Source organism: Propithecus coquereli, unplaced genomic scaffold, assembly GCF_000956105.1.
Source record: "Propithecus coquereli isolate 6110/MARCELLA unplaced genomic scaffold, Pcoq_1.0 Scaffold273, whole genome shotgun sequence".
Classification (NCBI taxonomy): Eukaryota; Metazoa; Chordata; class Mammalia; order Primates; family Indriidae; genus Propithecus; species Propithecus coquereli.
Genome location: NW_012148319.1, coordinates 1,836,324 through 1,853,098, shown reverse-complemented (window position 1 = coordinate 1,853,098; position 16,775 = coordinate 1,836,324). Strand labels below are relative to the sequence as shown.

The window sequence follows — 16,775 nt, the reverse complement described above, 5'->3', positions numbered from 1 at the left end:
GATTTGTTTGTTCTGACCTCAGAATACTGTCCACGTCTCCAGTGTTACCTTCTTATAGAAATAGAGCAGAAATTTCTAATTTATAAGGAATCTTTGTTTTTCTTTACTCTTCCTCCTCTTTGAGAATTCTGGCTAATAACCACACTACCTGTACCATGTACCACTCATGGACTTTGGGATGAGGAGTTGACATTTTGGGTAAATCTGTACTTTTTGAACAAATTATCAGATGTGATTAAATCTTTGAGGACAAAAACTTATCAAAATTCTCAGGACTGAACTCCGTAATATAAGTTGTGATTTGATGCTTTAGGAGGCATCAGGGCCAAAAAGATTCACTATGATTATTGTGGTAATGGCCCTTTCCTCAGAAGACCATTGGAAATAGATACAGTTAATGGGATAGTTATAATGTTTCTTTTTTGGCCACATATAAATGACCATGCTTTGCGTGATTTGCATAGCACTTTACAATGTGCAGAGCTCTTCCGTATGCATTTTTTTTATTTGCTCTTCATAGCCATTCAGTGAAGAAGGCAGGTTACATCAGATTGCTCTCCTTTTACAGAGACAGAAACAGAGGTTCAGTGAGCTTAAGTGGTTTTTCCCAAACTAAAATAAATACATAGACAGGTAGATAAAAAGACCCTTTTGCTTAGAAAGCCGAGACACAAATCCATGTCTTCTGATTTCTTAGTCCAGTTTTCTTCTATAGCATCACGTTGCCTCCCTGAAAGGGGTTATAGTAGCTTCCTCCCTGGGAAACTATGAATATGGGAGAACAAAAGGTTCAGGAGCCATCTATATTGGATAGAGAACTTTGATGTAACCCCTGTGGCTGCCTTGGAGCTACTCCTCCCAGTTTATTTTTACATCCATTCATTGTTGAACACTACTCTGGGAGCAGCATTATGCTTGACACTGGATGAAATTATAGTGCATATGGATAGAATAATCTGGAAGAAGAAAATGCACATTTATAAAAAAGGGAAAAGTTAACAGAAATATATATAATAATATATTAATAATTATTAACATATTCCAAGAATTTATGTATTCAGTCCTCACAACAACCCTAATATCAACCCCTTTTTATTTATGAGGAGACTGAGGCCGAGATAGACCAGGGAGTCTGCTCTAGAGCCCATACATTTAACTAAATGTTCTCATCCCTCTCTGTAGGAAGCCATCAATATGTACTGCATGTAAATACTGTAGTACTGTAGAGAAGAAATAATATCAGCGGAGCTAGATTTTTTTTTTATTTCAGCATATTATGGGGGTACAGATGTTTACGTTACGTGTGTTGCCCTAGATTTGCCTGGGGAGTTCTTGTGAAGTATTAAACTTTGAGTTGGGCTGTGAAGAATGTGTAAGATTTAGATGGAAGGAAGGTGGACATTTCAGTTAGGAGGAGCATAAACTAGAACATAATGGGAATGAGAATGAGCATGGATATGGGGGTACGAAGAGAGTTAAACCGATGAAAAGGTCTGTGATCAGAGGTCAGTGCAAGTTTCCATATCCGTAATAGACCTGGTTGCTGCAAAGCTCTGAAGACCATACTAAGGCAATTAGAATTTGTTCACCAGGCATCCACAGCAACTTCTCTGAAAGGGAATAAGAATAATAATACAACCATAATAACTAATGCTCCTTGAGCTCTTATTTTGTGTTTGCTATGTGCTAAGTATTTTATATGCCTTGTTTACTTAAGTCCTAGGAGGTAGGAATTTTTTAGATGAAGAAGCTAAGGCAGAATGTGATTAGGAAATTTGCTCAGGTCCTCACAGCTAGTGAGTGCGAAGCTGGGATTTGAACCCAGAGCCAGCATATTGAAAGCAGCAAAGGTCCCATCAATAGCCTTTCTGGAAGGTTTACTTGGCAATAACAGGAAAGATGGTCCTGGCAGCCACGGTGGTGACCAGGGTGGAGATGTTGACCTGTGGCAGCCAATCTGAGAGACTGCTGTCATGTGAACCAGGCAAGGGGAAGGGAGGAGATTGTTGAGAAAATGAATCAGAAAACTGGTTGCAGGTCTTGCTTAGTCATTAAAGCCTGGTGAGGCCCATAGCTAGTCATGTTCTATTCTGGGCCTTATTTCATCTTTTGTAAAAAGATATGTTTTAACCAGATGATGGCTATGTTATCAACTTCCAGTGGTAGCATGCTTTGATTCTGTAATTCTATAAAAATGAAGCCTAGTTTTCAGCATCTGGGGACTGGTATATCTTTAATAGAAGAAAATAGAAGATGAGTAGCTAGTTCGAGGTAGAGGTAGGACAGGTAATTTTTTAAAAACTATGCATTGAAATTGAGGGTATGATGGAACTTTTAAGAAGTGTTTTATAGGCAGTTGGAAATACTATACTGGAGTTGGGATATGTGTGAAGGCCAAAAGAAGACGAAGACCCTTTCTCAGCCCAGCCTCCCTTCACTAATTCACATTAGGGCAGCTGCCAACTCCCAGGTCAGTTGACCTTGGATATCACACCCTAGCTTTAGTCTCCTCCATAGATAACATATTCCACTTGCCAAATATAAGAAGAGAGGATATTACTTAACATCTTCCTTATTCCAGGCATCTATTTGGCATTTTACCTACAATAATTCTCTCATAGGATTCTCGTAACAATCCTGTAAGGTTGGTATTTTAAATCCTAAATTGACCACTTCTCTCCCCCTGGGACCAGGGTTTCCATTCTGGTCCTAGCCACCATCATCTCTTGCCTGAATTACTGCAGTAGCCTCCTAACTGGTCTGTCTGCTTGTCTTCTGCTCCCACCACAGTCTATTCCCAACACAGCATCCAGAGTGATATTTTTAAAATGTAAATCAGATTATGTCATCCCTCTGCTCAAAACTCTGCAACCTGCGACAGAGGGTTGCCATCGCATTCAGAGGTCCTACATGGACTGGTCCCCTGATTTTTCTTTCTGACCCCTTTTCCTGTGCTTACTTTGCTCCATTTCCACTGACCTCTTTGCTGTTCCTAGAGCACACTGGGAATGCTCCTGCCTTTAGAACCTTTGTCAGTTTCCTCTGCCTACATCCTCTTACCAGATGCCCTTATTTCTAATTCCTTCACCTCTTCCAGGTCTTTGTTCAAATATTACCTACTCAGAGAGGCCTACCCTGCCATCTTTTAAACAGTGTAACCTGACCTCTTTTTCTTTTTTTCTATAACACTTATATTCTGTAACTTTATGTAATTTTCTTATATAGTATGTTTATTATTTTTGGTCTGTCTCCCTCTGCTAGAGTGGAAGATCTGTGAAGGCAAAAATATTTAACTGTTTAGTTTGCTAATAAATCTCATGTACCTAGAACAGTGCTTGGTACATAATAAATGCTTAATAAAGACTGTTAAATGAATGAATCCCCATTTTAGAGCAGAGGAAACCAAGTTCAGAGAGATGAAACCAGTTTTCCTAAGCAGCACAGCTAATAAGGCACAGAGCGATGCTTCAAGCCCCCATCTACTTTACTCTTCCCATTAGATAAAGACTTGAGAATAAACAAATGCCCTAAAAGAATGAGGACAGATAGAGAAAAGAAGACTGAGATTCAAGTTGTGGCCCAGTTATGAGACAGGAACAAGGAAGAGGCCTAGTCTTGAGGACCAGAAAGGATAGAAAGGATTCTTTGGTGTTAAATAATTGGAGGAAGAAAGAGACATTTAATAAGATGGGCATTAGCTTTGTTCTTTATGAAAGGTAAATCAAGAAGAATAAGGACTAAGAAGGAAAAAACCCAACAACCAATAAGCTTTATATTTGTTTGAAAGAGTCAATGAGGGCCTTAGAGAAAAATTGACTTAATGAAGGAAGAGAGGTAGAAACTGGATTATAGATGATTAAGAAGTGAGAAAGAATGATTCACAATAGCCCTAGGAATTGGGTTGTGAAAGCAATGAGACAAAGGACGATAGTTGAAAGTAAAGTCAAGGAAAAGTTTCTTTAAGTTTCTTTAAAAAAAATTAAAACTTACTTGAAGGCAGAAGTGGCTGACCCCTGCACTTGAGTAAGGATGAAGGAAGGGAAATAATTTCTGATCAGCATCTACTGTGTGTCAGGTTCTGAAGTGGATTCTTTCATTTAATTTCTATAACAACCCTATGGAAGAGCTGTTATTGGTCCAATTTTATAGACTAGGAATCTAAGGCTTAAATGCGAATGACTTGCTCAGGGTCACACTGCTGCGAAGTGTGAAAGCTGGGATTCCAGCTTTCTGGGATGCCAGAGCTGACTTGGTTTTCTCCTTGAGATGTATTCAAATGCCAGGGAATTTAGGCAATAATCACATGTGCAGATAAAAATCTATTTATAAAGTCCACAAACCACTCCTAGATTAATAAATGAACAGTGTGGCTTCTTCCTCATAACTGAATAAAAATGAACTGCTTGGTAAGTAGCCACTTGTCCAAGATGGGTAATTATTGATGCCAGGTTAACAGCTGTGTGATTCCTAGGGGGTGCTGGCAGAATGTAGTGCAGGGTAGAGCCACCCCAGTAAAGCATTTCAGGAGATCTGTCTTTTGGGAAATAGTGCCAGGTCCACTCTCACATAACAGGCTTCCTTCTCACACTAAATTCTCAAAACTTGTCTTGGAAAATGTGACTTTGTTAGTTCGGACTCAGTGGTACCTAGCTGATAGATGCATGACTTAGCTGAGCCCATTTCTCCACAGAGATATAAACGTCTTCAAATGTCAGATTATGGCATCTCAACTATAGTTCAATGACTCAGCATTGTTGCATTTTGTCCTAGAGACATCTATAACCCAATTTTATAAACTTCTTTGGTGCCAGCTAAGGATGTCCTTTCACATAAGTTATTTTGGATTCAGTGCAGCAAATATTTAGCTGAGTGTTTGCTCTTTGTAACTAGGCTGTGTAAAATTCCAATCAAGTTTGCTCCCAGTTTTGTGGTGGCAGCATAAAGATGGCCACCTTTGCTCCTGCCTAGAGATGGAGCTGGGAATTGGTAGTTAATACCTGTTTAATGTGAGGACAGAGAGATTTCCCCCTGGGATTAACTTGGTACTGATTTTTACATTTCTTTTTCAAAAGGTAAAATGGGTCCAGACAGGACCCATCCTATCTTTCAGCCTTCATTTTGACTGTTGACATATCAATGATACCACAGTGATATAGCAGTCATTAAGACTGAGATTTTTTTCTTTATTGTGGTAAAACACGCATAACAAAATTTACCGTCTCAACCATTTGTAAGTGTACAGTTCAGTAGTGGTAAGAATATTCACATTTTTGTAAAAACAGATCTCCATAACTTTTTCATGTTGCAAATCTGAAACTCTATACCCATTAAACAACTCCCCTTTTCCCCTCCACTTCCCAGTCCCTGATAATCACTGTTCTACTTTCTGTCTCTTTGATTTTTTTTTTTTTTTTTTTTGAGAGAGTCTCACTCTTTTGCCCAGGCTGGAGTGAGTGCCGTGGCATCAGCCTACTACCTCACAGTAACCTCAAACTCCTGGGCTCAAGCAATCCTTCTGCCTCAGCCTCCCAAGTAGCTGGGACTACAGGCATGCGCCACCATGACCGGCTTTTTTTCTATATATTTTTAGTTGTCCGATTAATTTCTTTCTTTTTTAGTAGAGACGGGGTCTCACTCTTGCTCAGGCTGGTTTCGAACTCCTGAGCTCAAGCAATCCGCCTGCCTCGGCCTCCCAGAGTGCTAGGATTACAGGCGTGAGCCACCGCGCCCGGCCTGTCTCTATGATTTTGGCTACTCTAAGTACCTGACACAAGTAGAATCATGCAGTATTTGTCTTTTTGTGACTGGCTTATTTCACTTAGCAAAATGTCTTCAAGATTCATCCATGTTGTAGCATGTGACAGGTTTTCTTTTCTTTTCAAGGCTGAATAATATTCTGCTACATGTATATACCACATTTTGTTTATCCATTTGTCTGCCAATGGACATTTGGGTTGGGTTGCTTCCACATCTTGGCTATTGTGAATACTGCTGCTATGAATATGAGAGTACAGATATCTCTTTGAGACCCTGCTTTTAATTATTTTGGGTATATACCCAGAAATGGCATTGCTGGATTATATGATAGTTCTATGTTTAATTTTTTGAGGAACCACCGTACAGTTTTCCAAAGTGGTTGCACCGTTTTACAATGCCACCAACAGTACACAGGGTTCCAATTTCTCCATCTCCTCGTCAATACTTGTTACTTTCTGGGTTTTTTGATAATAGCCATCCTAATGGGTGTGAGGTGATATCTCATTGTGTTTTTGATTTCCATTTCTCTCATGATTAATGATGTTGCACATCTATTCATATGCTTGTTGGCTATTTGTGGGTCATCTTTGGAGGAATGTCTATTCAAGACCTTTGCCCATTTTTTAATAATTTGATATTTTTACTGTTGTAAGAGTTCTGTTGAGTTGTAAGAATTATATATTCTGAATATTAACATCTTATATAAATAATTTGCAAATATTTTCTTCCATTCTGTAGGTTGCCTATTTACTGTATTGCATCCTTTGATGAACAAAGTTTTAAAGTTTGATGTAGTCCCATTTATCTGTTTCTTCTTTTGTTGCCTGTGCTTTGGTGCCATATTCAAGGAATCACTGCCAAGTCCAATATCCTGAAGTTTTCCCACTATGTTTTCTTCCAGGAGTTTTATAGTTTTGCATCTTATGTTTAGGTCTTTGAGTTCTCTTTTATTTTATCTCAGTGTGGTTACCTCTCATGTTTCTTTCTTTTTTTCTTTTTTTTTTCCTTTCTCTCGTCTCCCCACCCCCATCTACCTCTCATGTTTTAAGGATCTCATCCCAGGCTTTCTAGTAGGATGGGACACAGCTTTAAGGCAGAGCCAAGTGATCTTTTGGGATTTGTCTCTAAATAAATTACTTGGGAGTAACTCTTTTTTAAAAGTCCTGTCCAACCATTATTTACTTGATTTGAGATTCAGATGAGTTCCATTTGAAACACAGCTGTATCTTTTATTATTCACTCCTAGAGTAACTTACAATCAGGCTTCTGCTATCAACCCAATTCTTACTTGCCTTTGATGTTTCTTTGGTACCAGTTTTCCTAGTGTTGATAGAGTGGTAGTCTGCTCTTAGGTGTTGATAATAATCTCTTACAAGCATCCTATCAGGAAGCATTTTCAGGTTCTTGGATGTTGCTTTTCTTCACTGGCATTCAATTTTGCATGTGCCTTTCCCTTAGGCTAACTTTTTCCTTAATCATTGCTAGATCTCCTCTTGTCTCTGTAGTCTCTCTCTTCCTTGCATGTTCTATCTCACTCCTTTTTCTTTACTTTTTTTCTTCTGGAACTAGTTTTCATTCTCTGCCACCCATTTTCCTTTTTAGTTTCCTTCCCTGAGAGTATCTTCTACTTTCTTCCTTTAGTGCTGTTCTAGAGATTCTCAGATTCTAAATATGATGGCACTATGAAATTGGGTCCCCAACATTGTTCAAGCTTGACCCTAGATCTTTTCAGTGCATTTCTTAGTCTCAGAAATACGTATCCAGAAAGTCAAGGAATTGTTTAGATGCAAGAGTAAAGAGAACTAAAATTTAGTTAAATGTCAAGGAAAAAACCAGATTCTTTAAGAATTGGGCAGGCAGGCTCAGCTTTGTTATTAAATTCAGAAGATTCAAGTGTCCTAAAGGATCACAGATTGAACATGAGTTGACAATGCAGATAGCCATTCAACAAGAGGTATAATAGTGGAATACTGTAGGAACTCTGAATACTCTTTTATTTTTACTATGCACAATCTAAAATTTTGTTTTATATTCTGGACTTAGAATTTGAGGGAGATGTGGCAACATTAATTCAATTATCTGTGTTTATTACATATTTGATAAGTGCCAAGTGGAAAGTTACGCAGTGGGAGAGCAGAGGAAGGAAGATAATAACAAGTATAGCTAGACTAAGCATCACAGAAGAGGGAATATTTGATCTAGGCCTTGAAAGAAGGGTAGAATTTATATAGCGGAGATGAGGAGGCATAATGTTAGTGACAGAAACTTTACCATAAGTCAAGGTTGAGAGTAAGAATTTTCAAGGTATGTTTGAGAAATAGTAAAGAGAGATTCTTGTTTTGGAATATAGGCTAAGATACTATAAACAAAGAGACCCCAAAATACAATAAGATAGAAGTCTCTTTCTCTTTCACTTAACAAGAGGCAGACAGTCCAGGGAAGATAGAGGTCATGTAGAGAGCTAGGTTCCTTCTCCCTGTTGCTCTTCTTTGGCTCACCACCAATACCACGTCTGCATTTCAGCTCACAAGAATTGGAAAATGGAGAGCAGCTACCATTTTTTTATGGATATGATTTGGAAGTTTCACATGTCACTTTAGCTCAGATTCCATTGGCCCACACTTTGTCACATGGCATCACTTAATTGCAAAGGAGTTTTGGAAATGAGCCTCTAGGCTACAAATATTGGGAGAGGAATGTCTCTTTAACTGCTGGTTAGAATAAGGTTAGAATAAAGTTTATTACAAGGAAGGGGAATATAAAGTTAGAATAGGGCCAAAATATGAAGGACTTTGAATTCTAAGTGTTTGAATAGCTTAAAAACAAAATAAATACTGTCAAATGAATGCATGAATAAATGAGTATGTAAGTGAATGAATGAGTGAATGTATCTTTGAGTTTGAACTTCATCCTCTAGACCAGGGTTACAAACCTAGATGACTCTAAGAGGTCAGGCAGATAATATAAATGAATCATACAGCCAGGTGTAAATGGGGAGTGATGGGACCAAACCAACTGGAGGATACCTGACTTGTCTAAAGGGCAGCCATTACTCAGCTCCAGGTGATAGTTGCATGGGAATGTGGACCCTGTGTGGCAAGATCTTGCAATTTTCCAAAAAGAAATAGGAAATTTGGGTTTTATGTGACATCTTCCTATTTTTAAATATTGGGTCAGAACAATTTTTAAAATGGCCGACTAAAACACAGTTATAGGATAGTTTGGCCTTCGAGTCACTAATTTGCAATCTTTGTGAAGATGGGAAACTACTTAAGATTTTGGTCCAGAGATTTAGTAGTTTAAGAAGGTTGTTAATGTGGCCGTGGTGTGCTGGATAAACACCTCTAATGCAGTAGTTCTCAACTGTGGCTACACATTATAATCACTGGGGAGCTTTTAGAAAATCCCAGCCTCAGCCTCTCACCCACACCAATTAAATCAGAATCTCTGGGATTGGGTATTTTCTAAAGCTGTTTAAGCAATTACAATATGCAGTCAAGGTGGGGAGCTTGGCTGAGTTTCAGAGCTATTGCAATGGCCTGGTCATGTGGTAAAAGGGTCTTAACTATGGTTTTGGAAGCAGCCTGAAGAAAGAAAGAGACGGAGATGGGAGATGTTATAAAGGAAACATTGATAAAATTTTGTGGCTGTTTTAAAATAAGAGAGTAGAAAAGGAAGGAAGTCTAAAGAGTTGAGATTTCAAGCTGAAATTTGGGGGCCAGGAGATGTAAGGAATTCAATAAATGGTTCCAAAGGACACATGAAATTAAGATACATAGTAGATGATGAGTGGGGGGAAAGGTAAATGTTATATTCAAACACCGTGGCCCAAATCCAATTTGGGAATTCTAAATCAACAACATTTTTAAAGATAAGGCTACAAAATTCTTTATTTATTTGTTTATTTCAAAATATTAATTAAGGGGGTAAAAGTGTTTTTGTTACACGATTATTTTGTATAATGCTTAAGTCAGGGCTTTTGGTGTGACCATCACCAGAATAGTGTTCATTGTACCCAATAGGTAAGGTTTTAGCCCATGCCCACCTTCCCCCGCTTTCCCCTTCTTGGTTTCTCATATCCTTTATGTCACTTACTACAAAATTCTTTTTAAGGATAATAAAAATCTTTTTTGTATATTTTATTGTTGCAATGCCAGGAAACAAACTGCGAACTAACATTGCTAATGGATTTGTTGAAACAGCATGTCAAGGTCACTGCTCAAGTTTGGTCTGGAAGAACCACAGGGATCCAAAGCAAACTCCTTCACAGTTAACACACTAGGAATGTTTTAGTCCTGCCTGTTTGGTTTCTGCAGAGCCTCCACTGGCTCTTGAGTCTTCATCAGTGATGATTTAGCACCACCGTGAGGCTTTATCCAGTCACTGCATCTGGTTGTTGGCCTCTGAAATGTTATATATAGGAAAGATGATCTGCCCTTTTGTTTGCAGTTTTAAACATCAAGATGGAAATAGTTCTTTGTAATTTTCTTGGTGTGGAAAGGCCATGATGTGATAACATCTTTTTGTATTAAGATGATGCTAGTACCTAAGTGCATTCTATAGCAAATATTTCTATGACGATGAAAATCAAGACGAGTAAACTTAATGTTGGCGTTTTTTAATTCAACTAAAATAATTTTAGGACATTAGTGAATTATTTTTTATCCTTAAGCCTAAAGTAATAATTTTGTATTTCTGTTAGGGTATTTTGGAAATATAACAACTTAAAAATCAAAACAAAACCTTGATATTTATTGCCCCCTTGCAACGCATCAGGCAAGGTGCTAAGGGCTTTGTTCATTTAACGCATCACCCCATTTAATTCTCAAGAAAAAAATTATTCTTTGATGCAGACACTGTTATATTATATTCCCATTTTATCAATGAGGAAAGAGATACATACAGAAATTAGAAATTTACTCAAGGGTATGGGACTTGAAGGCAGGAACTTTGGGCTCAATTTGCAATCCCACTTTTTAATTACAAAACCTTGGCTAAGTCACTCAAAGTTTACTGTATTAGTCTTCTAGTTTTTAAAATGAGATTAATCATGTTTATCATGCTATTGCACAGATTATTGTATGAAATTATGAAGAGCAAAGGCTTGTGATAAACTCTAAAGGCTACATAAGTGGTAGTCTTGGCTGGGCACAGTGGCTCATGCCTGTAATCCCAGCACTTTGGAAGGCTGAGGCAGGAGGATGGCTTGAGGCCAGGAGTTCAGGACTGCAGTGAGCTATGATTGTACCACTGCACTCAGCCTGGGTGACAGAGTGAACCCTATCTCAAAAAAAAAAAAAAAAAAAATTAGTCTCATCACTATTGTGCTTTTCCTATGAATCCAGAAAATTAGCATCAACTGCATTAGAAAGAACTAGAATAAGAACCTTAATTCTGCCTTTGAGTAGCACTGTGACCTTGGAAACTGACCCTCACAAGACTCAGTTTTGAAAAATAAACATTAATAATGGAATTGAATTGGATGACCTATAAATACTTCTGAGATTTTATGAGAGACAAAACTTGAGGAATAACAAAGAGAAGAAGCTAAAGCAGCCATTTCTCTGTAGAATATTCCTCGGAATATATCACTTCAACATGGCTGGCTTTATGTTCCGTGGAACTCTGGGTGAATTCGAATTCCCCTTAGAAGATCCTAATGGTAAGTGGATATGAGGCTGTGACATTAACGAGCCTGGAGGTATGAAAGTATTTGTGCTGCATTCCTAGCACTGTAGTGTGATAAAAACCAGACATCCTGGAGGAATTTGGGGTCTGGCTAGAGTTTAGAAGATGCCAAGAGACCAGGGCCAATGGTGACAGTAAACAAGTGAGCAACCCAGTAAGAATTAGGTATGGACTAGCCTGAATTTGTGGCAAATAAGGTCAGCTAAATGAAGCAGATTGGAAGCATTTGCCTTGTCAGACTTGAAATTGTGATGTCTTAAAATTGCCTGTCAGCACTGAGCCTTTGTGCTCTGTTCAGACAATATGGGGAAAAATAATTTCAAGAATGTGGGTTCTGTGTCTAGGTCATTCGTGATGTCAGACCATGTCAGAGGCTGTGAAACTTACTGTCTAAAGATGATTGGCTTGAATTTTGCATGATGAGTAAGCAACTTTATCTAGGAAAGGTGCTGCCCTAAGCCCAGGCTCACGTGCTTTCCGTTCTTCAGGTTGAGGAGGCTCAGTGCATTGCTTTTTACAATAGGATGCCAGTGGCTTTACCATTTGCCTTCATGCTTTATCTAGGAATAAAGGAAGTTGTTAGTATTTTCTTTGTTAATGTTTTAAGAAAATCAAACTGGAAAGGTGTCACTTATACGTGGTACTCTAATGTTTTGGGATTTGTCTGGAGACTATTTACTACTTGCTTAAGAAAGGGGTGTGTGTGTGTATGAGAGAGAGAGAGAAAGTGACTGTCACAGTTGTCAATCTTATACTCTCCTTTATATTCCTACCTGAATATGTCAGCCCCAAAATGAAGCTGACAAGTTGAATTAACAAAAATACTTTTGCTTTTGATTTCTTTATTTTCTATAGCATAGAAAATACTATTTATACTCTTTCAAAATACAATTTTATTAAAGCCATTTTCCTTATCCTCTCCTTACTGCATCTCAAGTTTTATATTGTTTGGTGTATGACATTGTTTTCAAGAGACTATTGACTGGGGTCTTCTTAATAACATGCAGGTCACGGGAAAATCATATTGTGCCCACTTCTCTCTCTAGATACTTTTATACAGGGAGTTCCAGGAAGAACTACAAGAATAGCTTTGCTCAAGGTACTGAAAAGATAAATATTCAGAAAATTAGTAGATGGAACTCCATGGCAAAGGAAAAAGTACATTTGATACTAAGAGATTTCTGGGGCAATGAATATTAATGGGTGAAGGGATTTCTTGGTGCTCGATGGTTGTGAAGTATGGTGTCTAAGAATGTGGGCTCTGGGGCCATATTGCCTAAAACAAATCCCAGCTTATCACCTCTGTTATATTTGTCACTTGTACTATTTTGAGCAAGTGACTTGACCTCTCTGTGCTCCAGTTTCTTCCTCTGCAAAAGAGCATTAAAAAGTATATCTGCCACATAGAGTCATCACAATTAAATGTCTTAAAATATGTAAAGAGCTCAGAATAGAACCTGACATGTGTAAGCACTCAAAAAATGTTAGCTCTTGTGGTTGTTGTTGTTATTATTATTACTACTGTGGGAAGGAAGGGGTCAGGTCTTAGCAGCACCTTGTATAGAGATGGCCTTTTGGGATCAAATGCCACTACCCTATTTTCTCTTCTCACCTTCGGCTGCCTTAGTCCTTATGAAGCTTCAGCCTCCTACACAACTCCCCCCAACAGTTAAGGCCACCCCCTCACCCTTGTTGGAACTTGTGACGGCCACCCCAGGTTCTGGCACTCTCTTCTCTCTGAGACCCTAGGCCTGCTGCCTTGACAGATGATTCTTATATTGTGTTAGGGATAATTTTCCTCTAATTGGCCCAATAATTTTAGTTAATGCACTTCTTTGACATCTTAGGAAGTTTATGTAGGGGAATTTATGCTACGAATGTGTGTTCAGACAAATACAAACAGCATTCTAGTTTATAATATTGTCATACAACAACCTTATAAATAATATGTACTTATTTATTTATAATTTGTATTTATACATACAGTTGTCATTTGGTATTCATGGGAGATTGGTTCTAAGGCCCGCTATGTATACCAAAATCAATGATGCTCAAGTCCCTTATATAAAATGATATAATATTTGCATATAACCTAGGCACATCCTCCCATATACTTTAAATCATCTCAAAGTTACTTATAATATCTAATATGGTATAAATGCTATGTAAATAATTGTTATACTGTATTGTTTAGGGAATAATGACAAGAAGAAAAGTCTGTACATGTTCAATATAGACACAAACATCTATTTTTTTCCGAGTATTTTTTAAAAAAATTTTTTTTAATTTTGCTACAGCCTGTCGCCCAGGCTGTAGTACAGTGATGTGATCATAGCTCACTGATGCCTCGAACTCCTGGGCTCAAGTGATCCTCTTTCTTTAGCCTCCCAGGTAACTGTGACTACAGGGGTATGCCATCATACCTGGCTAATCTTTAAATTTTTTTTTTGTAAAAATGGGGTCTTTTTATGTTACTCAGGCTGGTCTTGAACCCCTGGCTTCAAGAAATCCTCCCACCTTGGCCTCCCAAAGTGCTGGAATTACAGCCACCATGCCCAGCCTTTTCTGAGTATTTTTGATCTGCGGTTGGTTAAATCCACAGATGTGCAACCAGTGGATATTGTTCTGTATTTATAATATATAATTGTGTGCTTATAAATAATAATTCCCACAGCACTCTAACTAGAAGTAAGGTGATTACAGTGTGTTATGGGAAGAAAAAGGAAGGGCCTCTAATAGGTTTTAAATTTTCCCTCAAACCCTCACTGCTAAAGATAGAAAAATTAAGAAAGTGTGTTGGAAAGGCAGCTATAGATTGAGATGCTTTGTTGGGAGAGGAGCATTTGAGCTGGATCTTGAAAGATAGATATGGTGAGTGCAGGGAGTGTGGAAGACACCAAAGATCAGTTCCCTGTCTTACTAGAAGAGAGAAGTAAATCATCTGAACATCTCAGGCTTTGAAGGAGGTTCTATATGCAAGAACCACTGACATTAACAGAAGCGCGTGAGAAATTGTTCAGCTCAGTGCCCTCATTTTACAAGTAGAACCTTTCTCTCTCAACCCAGAGTACTTCCTATTAGAACATTCTGTCTCCAGATCTTGCAAGCTTGTCACAAAGTGGTACCAAGTACTTTTTTTACAAGATCAACACTAAAATGTTCCCAGTGCCCCACAGCTATTGACTTTGTCTTTGTAGCACTGAGAGACTATGAGGAGATTTCTCTTCCCTGACTTCAGTTTATGTTTAAAGAGTTTCACAGTTGGTTTTGAGGCATAGTCAGTGTCAAGAACCACTGAGACAGACAACAGAATGGGGGACTGGGATGGAGAAAGTTGAGTGCATGGCATGCTCAGGCCTCATTATGTGGAAGATACAAGTGTATATACCTTTACACACTGTTCCTAGTTATCTATTCCATGCCCATGGTATCTTGCTCCAGAGTTATATGCTTCTATAACCAGCTGCCTTATTGTACCCTTCAACTGAATGAGTTCAGAAACCAAATTCATGGTATCTAATACCGTGTTTGTGATATTCCTGCAAACTATTTCTCCTTCTGAATTCCATATTTTTTCTTTCAGGGAATGGTACCTCCAACCAAAATAGAAAGTTGGCAGTCATTCCAGATTCTAACATCTTTCTCATCCATCACATCCAATTGGTCTTGTCCATTCTACCTTCTAGCACTCTCTATAACCTGGCATGTTCTCTTCATGTCCACTGATACCACCTTAGTCTAGCCTCATCAACTTCTTCACAGAGCACTGTAGCAGCCTTTTAAGTGGCTTTCTCTACTTTTAGTCTTACAACCAGCAATCTGTTCTCCATACTGCTTCATCTAAGTGTATCTTCTAAGATGCCAATCAGATTATATTACTGCCCTGCTTCAAAACTTTAACGAGCACTCCATTGTCCTCAGGATAAAGTCCAAACTCCAGAGCATGTTGTATGTGGTCTGGCTTCTGGTCAGGCTCTCCAACCTCCTTTTTCAGCTTTCCCTATTTGTCTCCAGAGTGATTGCCAGGCTCAGCTACTTAGAGTTCTCAGAATAAGCTGTTCTCTCTTGGGCTTTGTTTGTCAGGAATGTTCTTCTCTGCTCCTCCCAGGCCCCTCTATTCTTTCTCTGAATCACTTACACTTATCTGTCAGGGTTCAGCTTAGTTGTGATCTCCTCCAGGAAGCCCCCATTTATGCCCCAAGTCTGAGTTAAATGCTTTTCCAATGGCTCTTGAGCACTTGGGATGATCTGCAACAGAGGTTCTCAGAGTGTGGTCCAGTCATCTCTAGGAGTTCTCAGGACCCTTTGAGAAGGCCCACAAGGTCAAAGCTATTTTCATATTAATATGAAAATGTTATTTGTCATTTTTACTCTCATTCAGTGTGTAGTGGAGTTGTCTAGAGGCTATAAGACATGTGATGTTGTGATAGATTAAATGCAGAAGCAGAAATAGAAATCCAACTGTCTTCTATTAAGCTAGACATTCACAAGATTTGCATATGGCTAAAAGAATGCCATTCTTTTTACTATTTTTAAAAACATAGTTATTTGTATAACAATATATCATTTATGTTAATATGCAGATTATTGTTATTATTTAAAATTAATACATATTTTTTTTCCTAAAATAAACATTGATGGGGATAACCCAAAGAAGCAAAAAGCTCTTCTGGGCCCTCAGTAATGCTTAATAGTCTAAAGGAGTCCTGAGAATAAAAGAACCACTGATCTACATTATTATATATATCACATTTATATCTACTATACTCTGGACTCTTTAAAAGAAGAATCTGGGTCATTTGTATGTGAGTCCCAGGCCCCAGTACAATTTTTGATACATAGTAAACTCAATAAATAACTTTTGAATAAAAGACCTAATACACATGTGTGCATGTATACGCACACACATGGAGTTTGAACAAAAAAGGCAGTTTAATCCTTACTTCATCTGGCCTAATGCTACCCAATCTAAATAGTATATACAATCAACTAAACCAATAGTATTCTGAAATTTTACATTATTCTTAAAAACTCTAGTTCTATCTTTTTTTTTTTTTTTTTGACCTCTGGAAATCTTGTCCAAAGGCTGTCTATGAAAACTCTAAAATGAACAATTAGAGCTCTATACTTGAGGATACACACCTAGGGTCTCCTTCTGGCTCAGTTACTTACTCGTGTGTGTTATCAGTCAAGTACTTAACCTTTCTGAGTCTCAGTTTCCTCATCTATAAAGTGGTGGAGGCTTTGAACTAGATGGATTCTAAGGGCTATTTGAAGACTGGGTCTGTGCTTCTATTCTCTATGGTAACTCTTCTCCATTCTCCTTTAAT

The 16,775-nt window shown here is 38.2% G+C and overlaps 1 protein-coding gene across 1 annotated transcript in view; it reads left to right on the top strand.

Moving 5' to 3' along the window:
• The window catches only part of AKAP6 (A kinase (PRKA) anchor protein 6), a 454,618-nt gene that overhangs the window by 189,129 nt on the left and 248,714 nt on the right, over window positions 1–16,775 (top strand). The gene's annotated exons all lie outside the window — the stretch shown is intronic.